Source organism: Palaemon carinicauda, chromosome 43 (assembly GCF_036898095.1).
Source record: "Palaemon carinicauda isolate YSFRI2023 chromosome 43, ASM3689809v2, whole genome shotgun sequence".
NCBI classification, from domain to species: Eukaryota; Metazoa; Arthropoda; class Malacostraca; order Decapoda; family Palaemonidae; genus Palaemon; species Palaemon carinicauda.
The window spans coordinates 22,805,434-22,820,418 of NC_090767.1; the positions used below are offsets into that span (position 1 = coordinate 22,805,434).

At 48.8% G+C, this 14,985-nt stretch overlaps 1 protein-coding gene and 2 long non-coding RNA genes across 16 annotated transcripts in view; 2 read left to right on the forward strand and 1 right to left on the reverse strand.

Annotated features, from left to right (window-relative positions):
• Nucleotides 1–4,097, forward strand: part of LOC137633473 (uncharacterized) — a 246,637-nt gene extending 242,540 nt beyond the window's left edge. Inside the window, exon 3 of the long non-coding RNA XR_011042252.1 lies at nucleotides 3,507–4,097. This is a non-coding gene — a long non-coding RNA (uncharacterized lncRNA). The remainder of the gene's footprint in view (nucleotides 1–3,506) is intronic.
• The window catches only part of LOC137633468 (uncharacterized), a 429,224-nt gene that overhangs the window by 278,067 nt on the left and 136,172 nt on the right, over nucleotides 1–14,985 (reverse strand). The window lies entirely within an intron of this gene.
• LOC137633471 (uncharacterized) overlaps nucleotides 1–14,985 on the forward strand; it is a 415,554-nt gene that overhangs the window by 277,954 nt on the left and 122,615 nt on the right. The window lies entirely within an intron of this gene.

A 14,985-nucleotide genomic window follows, 5' to 3' on the forward strand; every position in this document is an offset into this window, starting at 1 on the left:
CAGTTCCAACAATACCTGGTGGGTCGCTCTGTGGTGGTGATGAACGACAACACCACATTAGTGGCTTACATCATCAAGCAGGGGGGTACCTTTTCAGAGCAGCTATCCCATTTGCAGTAGAGATACTGAGATGGACCGAAGCCCACTCGATTCCACTATCGGCTCGCTTCATTCCAGGCAAGAGGAATGTGCTCGCCGACAGTCTGAGCAGAACGTCTCAGATAGTGAGTACCGAGTGGTCTTTGGATCATCTAGTAGCCAACAAAGTCCTGACTTTGTGGGGTTCCCCGACTGTGGATCTGTTCGCTACAGCGCTGAACTTCAAGCTCCCGCTGTACTGCTCCCCGGTTCCGGACCCCAAGGCACTCTGGCAAGATGCCCTCTACAACGGTGGGACAATATCGACGTGTACGCCTTTCCCCCATTCTGTCTGATGAGGAGGGTGCTCAACAAGACCAGAATATCGGTCAATCTTTCAATAACCCTCATAGCTCCGCTATGGCATCACGCGGAATGGTTTCCGGACCTTCTGCAATTCCTAACGGAACTTCCGAGAGAACTCCCTCCATGACACGAGCTACTCAGACAACCTCACGCCAACATCTTCCACAAAGCTGTAGCTTCGCTATGACTTGATGCCTGTAGACTATCCAGCATCTCCTCGCTGAGAGAGGATTTTCGCAACAAGTTGCGATTAGGATGTCTGGACATCTGCGAAAGTCATCCGTTACTGTCTACCAGGCAAAGTGGAAAGTCTTCTGTGGTTGGTGTCGTGGAAGGGGTATCTCTCCACTCGATGCCACTATTCCAGCAATAGCGGAGTTCCTTGTATATTTACGGGAAGAAATGCGCCTTTCGGTCTCGACGGTGAAAGGCTATCATTCAGCCTTAAGTCTAGCCTTCAGGCTCAAAGGAGTGGACATTTCTTCTTGGCTAGAACTTTCCCTACTCATACGTAGTTATGAACTTACCTGCCCTCTGTCAGAAGTGAGACCACCTCCATGGAACGTGGTTCGAGTTCTCAGGTCTCTTAAGAGATCTCCCCATGAACCATTACGTCAGGCATCAGATCGCCACCTAACTGGGAAGACGGTGTTCCTACTTGCTTTGGCATCGGCCAAGCGAGTCGGCCAACTTCATGGTCTCTCATATGACATCGCCCATTCAAAAGAACGGCTGCAGTCCGTCCCCAGGTGTAGGCATTGTTTGTGAGCACTGGGAGGACTAAGAGGAGGGTCACCGAGAACACCATCTCGGCATGGATTCGTAGGGTGATCCATCTGTCCCTGAATCCAGATCCTCCTCCGTCACGTCGCCCTAGAGCACATGATGTCAGGGGCGTAGCTATGTCCCTGGCCTTCAAGAAGAATTTCTCAGTGACGCAGGTTCTTCAGGGTGGGGTGTGGAAGCATCAGACGACCTTCACAGCCCACACCTGCAAGACATGACCCACAGGAGGCTCGATACGTTCTCTATCGGCCCTATAGTGGCTGCACAACAGCTGGTTTAAAAACTCAGGCTCCTTAATGGACAAGTAGCAGAAGGTTGAGGGCATTGTTACCCGGTCTTAGTCTGCATGAATGAAAAGGTTTGTCTGGCCCTTATTCTTTTCTTCATCCTCCCCTCTCTTGGGGAAAGCAGCATCCTGGGTTCTCTGCACAGCTGACCTCAAACCACTGCAGGTAAACCATGTTTCCTTGTGTTCCTAGTATTAAGATAATACCGACACGTCCCCATACCCTGACGAGGTGGTATTTGGAGAGTCCTATCCTAAGTTTCCATCTAAAGGACTAGGCTACAGGTCAACTTCCTAGGATGAGTCACACTTTATTATACCTTTACACATAGCTTGCGTAGGCCGCAGTCCTTGCGTAGCAAGGTTCTAGCTAAGTGCAGGGACTCCTTATTGTTGAGTGCTGACACTCAAATAATGAGTCCCCGGGCAAAGTCAAAAGCCAGTACTGGCTGTGACATTCCACCCTTCCTAATGGGTGAGTCACCCCTATTAAATAGCGTGGTTTGTATGTCAGTTACGAAACAAATGACAAATTCATAGATAATTTGTATTTTTCCTAACTATACAAACCTTAGCTATTTAATCAGACTTGCCCTCCAGCCCTATCCCCCGCGAAGTCCTACCTCCAAGCAAAGTAAGCTCAAGCACAGGTGTGTTTGAGGGGGAGGGGGATAGCAAGCTACCCTCCCTACCCCCCGCTAACTAGCGGTGTGGATAGTAAACCCTCGTTAAAACTTTCATGGCTCGTCATTTCAGCTACGCCGAAAGTAATTACCCCATGTAAATAGCTAAAAATACAAATTATCTACGAATTTGTCATATTTGCCTGTGATGATGTTGCTTCTGATATCATTGCCATCCCCATCGTGTTCTGGTAACGATGGTTAACCACCATTCACTGCCTAGTCGTGTGGATATAGAATTAATGTAATACAAACCTCTGTCCTTTAATAAGAGTAACATGCTTCCAGCAAAGCTGTACAGTATAAGGTTGGATAGATTATTCATTTATTTAAGGTAGCATTGGTTAACCACTGGCAAAAGACATATAGTGGTGTTCTGTGCTAATTAATGTTAAAGACCCATTAAGTAAAAAATAACGTTGAATAAGCTTTTCAATGAACTAATTGAGACTAGGTTAGTGAGTGAGAGAGAGCGAGTGTAGTAAGCGTCTCCCTAGTTCAAGGCAAGATAGGTAATAAGGCGAAGATGAGTATAGAATAAGCTGGTTTGTTGATTGAAGGTTAACCAGAAAATCCACCTAGCTAAGTAAATTAATATGATAGGATAGCTGGAGTTAGTTTATGGAGGAACCATACAACATATAATGAAAATTTATTATGCCATTTCAATCACGAGAATGATGTATTTACGTACTAATCTATTGCCCAACACTATACTTGAATACTGTATAAATCAGTTCTATGCCTGAAAGTGATACCGTGTCAATAAATCCTATTTTTACTCAGACTTTTGACGTAGCTTTTTATAAATATTTTTTGAGTATTAAGCCCTGTCCACACGATCGAGCATGCCCGACGGGCAAACAGTGATACCAGACCACTAACTATTGTGTGGACAGGGCTTAACATGTGTTTTTGACCAGGCACCATCTGTGATGTTAGATAGAATGTTCTATTCATGAAATTGATGTTTATTGCGTAACTCTTGAAGAGAATTGCAGGGTCGATTGAAGTGGAGCTTCTGTTAGTCAGTGGATTGCAAAAGGCCTGTCGTTAGATTATTGTCATGAAGTATTTCCACTTGACAAAATATTCTTTAGTATATAGTATTTCCTATTATTAATGTCATTGACATGTCTAGTTTGTCATTATTTGTACTATTCTATATTTAATACATTATTTTTTATATTTATAATTATCATGCAGAATGTTGTACTTAAAAGTATAGTCATTTTTGAAGGGTACAGTAAAACATTTGAATAAGATTGATATATCTTTACAATTAACATTTTTTATTTATTTTCCAGACTTGAATAATCAAAAGAGGAGTCTACCATCTGCTGCTCAAAACAGGATATTAAACTGCGAGTATAATGACATATTCCAAATGACATCAAGAGGAAGATCAGTCGCCAATAATCCGCGATTTCAAAAGCCGCACCAATTAGTCGTTATCTGAAGTGGCCATTGAAGATCTATTTAAAGTATTAACTTGACTCAGTCTAGTTGCAAGTATATTTTTGCTGTCAATCTTTACAAAATCATTTAATATAAAGCTAATATTAATTAAATTTCTAATTCTATGCATCTTTCAGGTTAGAAAAATATCATTCTATTTTTATAGTAAATTCTAAACAGCCCAAATTTAACTTCCATAATTAGGTCAGATCAACATTATTGAGCCTGTGTGATTTCTAACTCAAATTCATTTGCAATTTCCTTTTTTAGTATTTCAACAATCATTCATTTAGTTGTCTGAAAACTAGTTGGTGAATACGAACATACTGATTGATAAATAAATTATTTTAATTTTAAATGGATCAGTTTTAGATTATTGTAAATGTTTATGAAAAATTAGGAAATTGAATGTTGACAACCAATGAAGACCAACAAATGTAGTTAAGGAAGAACTTCTTCCTTAGAAATTTGCTCTTCAAGTTTTTAATTTTCATTAAGGAACTATGAAATAAAATGTCAGTTGTTCCGTAACCGAAATACAAACCACGCTATTTACAAAGGGGGGGGTATTACTCTTAGCGAAGCTGAAATGACGAGCCAATAGTTTTTAACGAGGGTTAATTACCCCCGCGCTAGTTAGCGGGGGGTGGGAAAGGGTAGCTTGCTACCCCTCCCCCTCCACACACCGGTGACTTGCTTCACTTCACTTTTGGCTCGGCGGTGATCAGACGTGTCTGTTCATCGCCTTCGTGACAGCCTTTAATTTTCTTCTTTTTCTTTTCAGCTTGTGTGATTGGTTGGAAGTTGACCTTCAGTTATTTTCTTTTATTTAATATGCGTACATGCCCTGGAGTTGCCGGCCGTCCTTGTGGGACTTTCATGTCGGACGTGATTACGGATCCTTACACCCTCTGCCCTCAATGTCGGGGCCGACGGTGCGACCAGGATAACATGTGCCGTGAGTGCAGGGAGTGGTCTGCCTCCCAGTGGGCGAGGTTTGGCCGTCGGCTTAAGAAGAAGTCCAAGAGAGACCGTTCTCCTCCGGGGTTAGCCTTGAAGGAGGAAGGTTCTCGGAACTCTTCTTCCGCCGCCCAAACCTCCTCCGAAGCTCCCCCTCGTCCGCCTCCTAAGGAGAGTCGTCCGAGTGGGAGCGCAGGCACTTGTTCTGTTTCCCTACCTTCGGTGGGGGGAGAGGGTGTCGCCTCCCATAGCGAGGCGGTTCCCCCTCCTCCTCCGGGGGAGGTTATTGATAATAATGCCTTATCCAGTGATGATCTTTTACAGATTTGGTCGTCCCTGGGGCTTAAGGGCTTGCCCTCCAGGGTCGCTCTTATTGACCTTGTCTCGTTGGGGGCCGCTGTTAAACAGTCGCCGGTGGTAGCGGAGGTAGACCCTCTGTCTATTGTTGACGTCGTGGTGACAGAGGCCTCCGACGTGGCTGGGCCTTCCGACGCAGGTGCTGTTGCTGGTGATGGTGCTCTAGGCTCTCCTCCTCCTTCCGTGCATCCTTCGAAGGGGGAAGTGAGTCCTTCGGTCTCGACTGCTGCCCAGCTTCCTTCTGAGGGAAGTGTTTTGACGGAGACTCCCCTTCGGAGGACCGATGGTCCCGACGATCTCCCCCGAGGCCGCCTCCGCCGTAAGGCTCACCGCCCTCTACGCCACAAGGGCCTCCCTTCCCCTTACAGGGGGACTAAGAGGCGCCTTTTTGGGTCTTCGTCCTCCGGGGGGGACTCTCCTCGTCAGCCTCAACCGACTGCTTGAACCTCTCTGCAGACCGCTCACCATCTCCTGCCGGATCTTCGCCTTCTGGAGAACTCGTCACCCGACGGGCAACGGTCCCTTCGAGGCTAAGGGATTCTTCCCTTACGCGAGCAGGGCTAGCGCACAAGCGCTCTCCTGCTCGCCAGCGATCTCCTGCTCGTCGACGATCTCCTGCTCGCCGACGCTCACCTGCTCGTCGGCTCTCTCCTGATGTTCGCCCCCCTCGCCATCGCTCTCCTGCTCGTCAGCTCTCTTCCGAGCGTCAGCGCTCATTTGAGGACCATCGCCCTGCGGTCTCTGACCACCCTTTAGTTCCTGCTGAACTCCCTGCTCACCATCCACCTGGTCCTGTGGCTACGCAACATCGTGCTGCGCGTGTGTCAGAAACATGTTCGCCAACGCGCCAGCGATCTTCCCGTTCCTGCTCGTGAACGCGCCGCACCACCTGTCCTCTCACAGGACACGCGTCGACCTTCTGCTCGCAAGCGATCACCAGCTCGCCAGCGATCACCTACACATGCTGCTCGCCATCGCACGACCCTGCATGATCGCCCGCTTACGCATGCTGCTCCTCATCGCACTACCCTGAACGATCGCCCTCCTGCGGATGCTGATCACCATCGCACCCTTTCACGCGATCATTCACCTGCGCATGCTGCTCGCCATCGCACAACCCTGCACGATCGCCCGCTTACGCATGCTGCTCCTAATCGCACAACCCTGAACGATCGCCCTCCTGCGGATGCTGATCACCATCGCACCCTTTCACGCGATCATTCACCTGCGCATGCTGCTCGCCATCGCACAACCCTGCATGATCGCCCGCTTACGCATGCTACTCCTCATCGCACAACCCTGAACGATCGCCCTCCTGCGGATGCTGATCACCATCGCACCCTTTCACGCGATCATTCACCTGCGCATGCTGCTCGCCATCGCACAACCCAGCACGATCGCCCGCTTACGCATGCTGCTCCTCATCGCACAACCTTGAACGACCGCCCTCTTGCGGATGCTGATCACCATCGCACCTTATCACGCGATCATTCACCTACACATGCTGCTCGCCATCGCTTACCATCACGCGGTCATTATCGCCAGCGATCTTCTTCACCTACGCGGCAGCACGATCCCTCGCCGTCGCGCCATCGCTTGCGTTCGTCGCCTCGGACACGTGTTCATTTACCTGCCCACCCTCACGCCCACTCGCCTGCGCGCCCGCGCGATCACCCGCGCGACCATTCGCCTTTGCGCGACCATTCGCCCTCGCGCGACCATAGTTCGCGGCGAATTCCACAGCCGGTGGTAGCAGCAGGGACGCGTGCTCCTAGACAGCACTCGGAATCACCTCCATCCAAGCACAGGTTGGTATTGCAGGACGAAGACAGGTCAGTACAGCATTCTTCCCCACCTTCTTTTCAGGCAGGTACCGTCGTGTCCACTCCGAAGGATCGCCCGATCCCTTTCACCTTAGCGAGGATTTCGGACTCTGTGTCCTTTGAGCAGCAGACTTGGTTTGGTCCGCTGGCACGGGCGTTAGTGAGGGTTATGAAACCAGCACTCGCCGGCCAGGGTAACAAACCAGCGGCTGTCTCTCCTACGCTGAAGAGAGAGAGGAGTGGACTTCGTGGTGACTTCCCCCAGGGCGAAGTTGGTTCCCAAGAGGTCGGTTTCGAGGGTCCCCTCTCCTGCACGAGTACTCTCTCCTTCTCCCGTGGACGAGGCCTTTCCGTCCTCAGGTGAGTCCAGTGGGGCGGTAGTCTTCCCCTCGGCACCAGGGGTGGAGACTTCGCTTCAGGCAGGAGAATCGTCTCGTGAGGAAGGGGCCCCTCGAACCTCGTTGTTGGGATCCTGTATCCCTCCCAGGAGGGAACCCAAGGACTCCAAGACCGTCCCTAAATCCTCTGCAAGGATTCGTCAGGAACCCACGACTACCCAGGGGAATGTCCACGTATCACCCCAGGAAGAGATTCCTGGGGCAGGAGACTTAGCTGCCAGCCCGCAGGGAGGAGAACAGCAAGAGTCCGAACATGCCTTCTGGCAGGTCCTAAGCCTGATAAGGCAACTTAACAGTCTTACGGATCCAGTCATCCCCCCCCCCCCCCCCCGTGAAGGCAAAGACACAATTCTGGATGAAGTGTTTGACGTTCGGAAGGCCCCTAAGACCAGTGCAGCTCTGCCCTGGTCTCGGGGGCTGAAGAGTGCCAGAGCTAGGGCCAATGCTCAGCTCGCACTTCTTGCCTCCTCCAGTCGTTCCACTGCCGGGAACAAACTCATCCCTCCTCCTCGCCTTCAGCAGAGGAGGTATTTCGAGATCCTGGGTGAGCACAACCTCTCTCTTCCTCTCCATCACTGTGGAGGAGCTGGCGAAGGGAGTTCCCTTGGAGAAACTCTCTGCCCGGCAGGTGTCGTTCTCGGCGGCAGAGATCCTTAACCACGAGAAGGTCGCTAAGTGTGCCATGCAGGCCACTTCGTGGCTGGACTTCTGGTTAGGATCTCTGGGCATCCTATTGCAATCGGAGGACTTGTCCAAGGAGACCAATAGGAAGGCCCTGGAGACCTTCTTGCTCTCGGGCAACCGCTCCATCGAGTTTTTGGCGCACCAGGTTACCACCCTGTGGGCCAACTCGGTGTTGAAGCGTCGCGATGCTGTGTCCGAGAGATTCCATCCAAAGGTCCCCGCCGTAGATGTGTGTAGGCTCCGACATGCCTCCCTCCTGGGGGAGAGCCTGTTTGAGCCTCAAGACTTGGAGCGAACGGCTGAGAGGTGGAGGAAATCCAGCACGGACTCCCTCCTACACAGGGCCCTTACAACTCGGCCCTATAAGCCTCCAGCCCCACCACAACAGCAGCCACAGCCTCGTAAGGCTCCCAAACAGGCACCGGCAGCTAAGAAAGTGGTGTCTAAGCCCCAGCCCTTTCCAGCCAAGGTCAAGAGGGGCGGTAAGTCCTCCAGGGGAGGCAAGACTTCTAGGGGTGGCGGCCGCGGCCGCAAGCCCTAGGGGTGGCAGTCCCCCTGCGTGTCCACCTGTGGGGGGATGCCTTCAGCGTTGCGTCCGCAGGTGGCAACATCACGGGGCTGATGCTTGGACGGTCTCAGTGATCGGCCAAGGTTATCGCGTCCCGTTCACGTCATCTCAACCTCCCCTGACAGCGAATCCAGTGTCGTTGAGCTCCCATGCCATGGGATAGGCAAAGGGGCTGGCCCTTCAGGCCGAAGTCGAGACCATGTTCGAGAATGGTGCTCTCCAGGAGGTCGTGGACGGCTCTCCAGGCTTCTTCAGTCGACTCTTTCTTATAAAGAAGGCTACTGGAGGCTGGAGACCCGTCATCGATCTCTCGGCTCTGAACAGGTTTGTCAAACAAACCCGGTTCAGCATGGAGACAGCAGACACGGTCAGACTTGCGGTGAGACCACAAGACTTCATGTGTACACTGGATCTAAAGGATGCGTACTTCCAGATCCCAATCCATCCGTCTTCCAGGAAGTACCTGAGATTCTGCCTAGACAACAAGATCTACCAGTTCAAGGTGCTGTGTTTCGGTCTCTCCACAGCTCCTCAGGTGTTCACCAGAGTGTTCACCCTGATTTCGACTTGGGCGCACAGGAACGGCATTCGTCTCCTTCGTTACCTGGACGATTAGCTGATCCTAGCAGACTCGGGGTCGACCCTTCTTCGACACCGAGACAGGCTTCTAGATCTTTGCCAGGATCTGGGGATCGTGGTAAACCTCGAGAAGTCCTCTCTGCAGCCGTCCCAACGACTGGTTTATCTAGGCATGCTAATAGACACCAATCTCCACAAAGCCTTTCCATCAGACGACTGGATAGCAAGGCTGAGGAGGGTGGCGGAACCTTTCCTCAGGCGAAAAGAACTCCCCGCCCAATCGTGGTTTCGTCTCTTAGGCCACCTATCCTCCCTGGCCCGTCTGGTTCCAAACAGCCGCCTCAGGATGAGATCCCTTCAATGGCGGCTCAAGTCCCGGTGGAATCAAGGATCCGATTCCCCGGACATTCTGATCCCAATGGGGTCTCTGGAACAGACGGACTTGCGGTGGTGGCTGGCCGAGGAGAACCTGCGAAAGGGAGTGAGTCTTCTCGTCCTCCCCCCGTAATTGACTCTGTTTTCGGACGCGTCAAAAGAAGGGTGGGGGGCGCACGTTCTGAACCAGAGGGCCTCAGGCCTTTGGTCAGAATCAGAAAAGTGCCTACACATCAACCTGCTAGAATTGAAGGCCGTCTTTCTGGCCCTTCAACAGTTCCAACGGTTCCTGGCGGGTCACTCCGTGGTGGTGATGAGCGACAACACCACGGTAGTGGCTTATATCAACAAGCAGGGAGGCACTTTCTCGCAACAGCTATCCCATCTTGCAGTAGAGAGACTGAGGTGGACCGAAACCCACTCGATAACACTATCAGCTCGCTTCATTCCTGGCAAGAGGAATGTGCTCGCCGACAGTCTGAGCAGGGCTTCGCAGATAGTGAGTACCGAGTGGTCTTTGGATCCTCAGATAGCCAACAAAGTCCTGACATTGTGGGGTTCCCCGACGGTGGACTTGTTCGCGACAGCCTTGAACTTCAAGCTGCCCCTGTACTGCTCACCAGTCCCGGACCCCAAGGCACTCTGGCAAGATGCTTTCCAGCAACGGTGGGACAACATCGACGTGTACGCCTTCCCACCATTCTGTCTGATGAGAAGGGTGCTCAACAGGACCAGACTATCGGTCAACTGTTCCATGACTCTAGTAGCCCCGCTATGGCATCACGCTGAATGGTTTCCGGACCTTCTGCAACTCCTGACGGAACTCCCAAGGGAGCTTCCTCCACGACACGAGCTTCTCAGACAACCCCACTCCGGTGTCCCTCACAGGGCCGTAGCCTCGCTTCGGCTTCACGCCTGGAGACTATCCAGCGTCTCCTCGCGGAGAGAGGCTTTTCACAACAGGTTGCGGAGAGAATGTCTCGGCACCTGCGAAGGTCCTCTGAGGGAGTCTACCAAGCGAAGTGGAGAGTCTTTTGTGGTTGGTGTCGTGGAAGGGGTATCTCTCCACTCGATGCCACTATTCCAGCAATAGCGGACTTCCTTGTGTATCTGCGAGAAGAAATGCGCCTTTCTGTCTCGGCAGTGAAAGGCTATCGCTCAGCCTTAAGCTTGGCCTTCAGATTGAAGGGCGTGGATATTTCTTCATCGCTAGAACTCTCGTTACTCATACGTAGCTATGAGCTTACCTGCCCCCAGTCGGAAGTGAGACCCCCTCCTTGGAACGTGGTTCGAGTCCTCAGGTCTCTCAAGAGACCTCCCTTCGAGCCATTACGCCAGGCCTCCGATCGCCACCTGTCTTGGAAGACGGCTTTCCTACTCGCCTTGGCCTCGGCCAAGCGAGTTAGTGAACTTCATGGTCTCTCGTACGACATCGCCCATTCAAGGGGATGGGGGAGGTAACGTTCAGGTTCATCCCTGAGTTTGTGGCCAAGACTCAGAATCCTGGAGTGCCGGATCCTCGGTTCGACTCTTTCAGGATCGCGAGTCTCCGTTCTGTAACAAACGACCCAGACCAGCTGCTACTATGCCCAGTGAGGTGTCTGAGGTACTACTTGAAGAGAACGGCTGCAGTCCGTCCTCATGTGCGAGCTTTGTTTGTGAGCACAGGCAGGACAAAGAGGAGGGTCACCAGGAACACCATCTCTGCTTGGATTCGAAGGGTTATCCACCATGCCCTGAATCCTGACCCTCCTCCGTCACGTCGCCCTCGGGCCTACGATGTCAGGGGTATTGCTACATCCCTGACCTTCAAGAGAAACTTCTCCGTGACGCAGGTACTTCAAGCTGGGGTCTGGAAGCGTCAAACGACCTTCACAGCCCACTACCTGCAAGACGTGACCCACAGGAGCCTCGATACGTTCTCTATCGGCCCTGTGGTGGCTGCACAAAAGCTGGTCTAACCTCAGGCTCCTTTTTGGACAAGTAGCAGTAGGTTGAGGGCGTTGTTACCCCGTCTTAGTCTGTGTGAATGAAAGAGTATGTCTGACCCTTACTTCTTTCTTCATTCTCCCCTCTCTTGGGGAAGCAGCATCCTGGTCCTCGCATAACTGACCTCGAGCTCTGCAGGTAACCCATGCTTCTTTGTGCTCCTAGTATTAAGCTTAATACTGTTGCGTCTCCCATACCCTGACGAGGTGGTATGGGGAACGTCCTATCCTAGAATTCCTATCTGAAGGTCTCAAGGTCAACTTCATAGGACGAGTCACTCTCTCCTCCTCACACTACTTATGTAGGCCACTCGTTCCTAGCGATGCTAGGAACTTGTGAGGTATAGGGGCTCCTTTTCTCTAGTGCTGCTCACTGAGGGATTGAGCCCCCGGGCAAGCCGAAGTCAGTAAGGCTGGGGACTTTCCACCCTTCCTAAGGGGTAAGTCACCCTTTGTAAATAGCGTGGTTTGTATTTCAGTTACGGAACAAATGACAAATTCGAAAATAATTTGTATTTTTCCTAACCATACAAACCTTAGCTATTTACACATATGTGCCCGCCATCCCTGACCCCCAAGTTAAGTCCTACCTCTAAGTGAAGTGAAGCAAGTCACCGGTGTGTGGAGGGGGGAGGGGTAGCAAGCTACCCTTCCCCACCCCCCGCTAACTAGCGCGGGGGTAATTAACCCTCGTTAAAAACTATTGGCTCGTCATTTCAGCTGCGCTAAAAGTAAACCCTTTGTAAATAGCTAAGGTTTGTATGGTTAGGAAAAATACAAATTATCTTCGAATTTGTCATACTGTACATATTGTTATGAGATACACCTACTTACATACTTACTCCCTGTGTTCTATCTCGCAAAGGGGAGTTAGCACACTACCAGTAGGGATAAGGGTTGTTCCATTCTCTTCCTTTCCTGCACAATGACTCCAACTTTTGGGAGAGAGAAAACAAACTGGGACCATTCTCATTGTGTGTACAGGTTACGAGATGTTAGCGGCACTAGCACAAGGTATCCGTGTGCCCTTCAATTTTGTGTTTCATCTTTAGGGCAAGATTCTGATTGTGTTTGCTCCTTACAAGACAATTTTCCCTTGCTTTTCTTGATCAGCGTTTTCTCTTTGCATCGGCTATCCGCTGCTATTGCAAAAGTTACACAGTTACCCAAGTTAGTTACTGCTATCAGGAACCTTTTAAAAGGTTATCACGATGGGGAACCATATTACAATCGCTTACCAAGACGCGAAACCTGTCGGTGGAGAACCGCAAGATCTGGAACATGGATTAGAGCGTACACTCTAGCCTCGGGCGTTCGTCACATTTGAATCATGAGGGAACTCTTTTACCTGATTCCATTACCAGTTTCTTCACAGCACTCCTTCCATAGAGGAGGTAGAAGGAAACAAACTCAGGATGGCAAATCTGTCGAAGAGTCTCGAGACTTGATATGATGTTTGTATGGCTTCATGGGAGTAGCAGCATAGGATTTTCAGTATGGGGTATTACGCCAAAAGTACTCCATCTCGTTTATCATGTCCGAGACTATTCACATCCCTTGATTTTAAACCATCCAGTATGGTCCTAGGAAATTTCTCCTACCTAAGGTTAATAAGTCTCCGATTAAAGAACGGGGTTTGATATTAGCGGAGGAATAAATCTCAAATTTTAAAAGTAATTTGTCATTTTCATAATTATTGAAACCTGAGTTTTAAGGTACATTTCCCTCTTCAACTGCAAGCCTTAAATAAAACCCCTAAGCTTAAGATTAAAGCTTGAATCTCAAGCTTAATATGGGCCAGTAACTAAGGACATCTCGTATATTGACAGCTGAAGTTCAGTCGAAGCTGTAGACATATTCTTACTAAAGAACGTTACTTTGTAAATTTAGGGAAAATACAAATTACTTGTGATATAATTCATTCTACATTTCAAGTTTAAAAGTATATTACGTTTTATTAAATGAAACCAGACGGGTAAAAAGACATAGAAATATACCAAAGTTTTTTATGTATATAAGAACTTTGATTGTAATCTAACAGTTTTATAGTGATAGAGTTAGGCAAATTGAACATTCGCAAATACGAAATGTTTTTTTTAGAAGGATTTCAATCTAATGTATTATAATCTGTAAAAATAGCATTTTTTAAAATGGGGAAAAGTATATTAGTAAGTATTCATTATTTGTTAATAGTTATCTGCATCCAGGAGTCTATAAAACCAGGCCAGAAGGGATTTTTATTCATTAATACTGTTGTGCGAGTTTTAATGCAATATTTTAATGAGTTGGTGCATCGTAAGCTAAGACTCAATAGTCGTTAGACAATTAGGCTTTGTAATTTTAAAAAGCAGTGTTTTAAAGTTTAATAAATTTTTCTAATATGTCATTTTTATATTTACCTCCGCCACCAATCTTGGAAGGAGGTTATGTTTGTTTGTGAACAGCTTCCTGGCCACAATTTTAGTCGTAGAGTAATGAAACTTGCAGGGATTAACTGTTATGTAAATAGCTGGAAATTATTAAATTTTGAAAGGTCAAGGTCAAGGTCACAGTCGAGCAAAATGTCCAATTCACGTAATCTTTCATAAGTTTGGACATCTTTCTCAGAGAGACTTCAAACTTGGTTCAAATTTAAGTGTATTGAAATCCATGCCAATTAAAGGCCGATTCACACGACCCGTTTTCTTTCTGACAGGCTGGGTGGTGACTAACCTCCGTCAAAATGTTATACATTCACACGAGGCGTTCCGTATCCGTTTACCAGCGCGCGGTTTTCATTGTATACTTAGAATCTGTCACGTGAACATCGAGTAAATTACGATGATTTTGACACTATAAGATGTTGGTTGATAACTGTGTTGATAAAATAAGTGAGGCAACTTCATTATACTTTATGCACAGCCAAGAATATTAGAATTATGATAAATTCACCTGTTTTCTTTAATGCCTCTCCAGTCATTTTCCATATCTTTTATTTATGTAAATTATTTCTATACATCTTGTTTGCCATGTCAAATATCTCCTCATACCCTTGAAAAGGTTCAATTAACCTCTCATACATGGTGTCAACAACAAAATAACTCATTTCTATGACTATACTATGAGAAAAGTCGGGGTTGTAGGCCACAAAACGAACGGGTTCAATACAGGTCCTCGTTCACACAAAACATCATCCACCCGTTGGTTGCGACGGATGGCTAACGGACGTCAAACCGGACGAGGTTTCTTGGAAAGAAAGCCGGGCCGACTCGGACGGCTGACGTCCGAGGGCCGCCGTCTGCCTAACAGGTTGTGTGAACAGTTGCATTTGAATACAAGTAAGAAAGCTAGACGCCGGTTAACCGATGGCCAGCCTGTCGGAAAGAAAACGGGTCGTGTGAATCGGCCTTAATACATGTTAAGGTCAAGGTCGAGAAATAAGGTGCCGCGGCGGAGGTCTGCACTCTACTGAGTGCCCTTCTAGTTTTAAAAAGCAACACTTGATAGTTTGATATAATTATATATCTGTAGTTTTTATATTTGTTCTTATGATAACTTGATTTTTGTAAGTTAGCAAAACAGTCATGTAAACGGAAGTCAATTTATTTGTATATAAA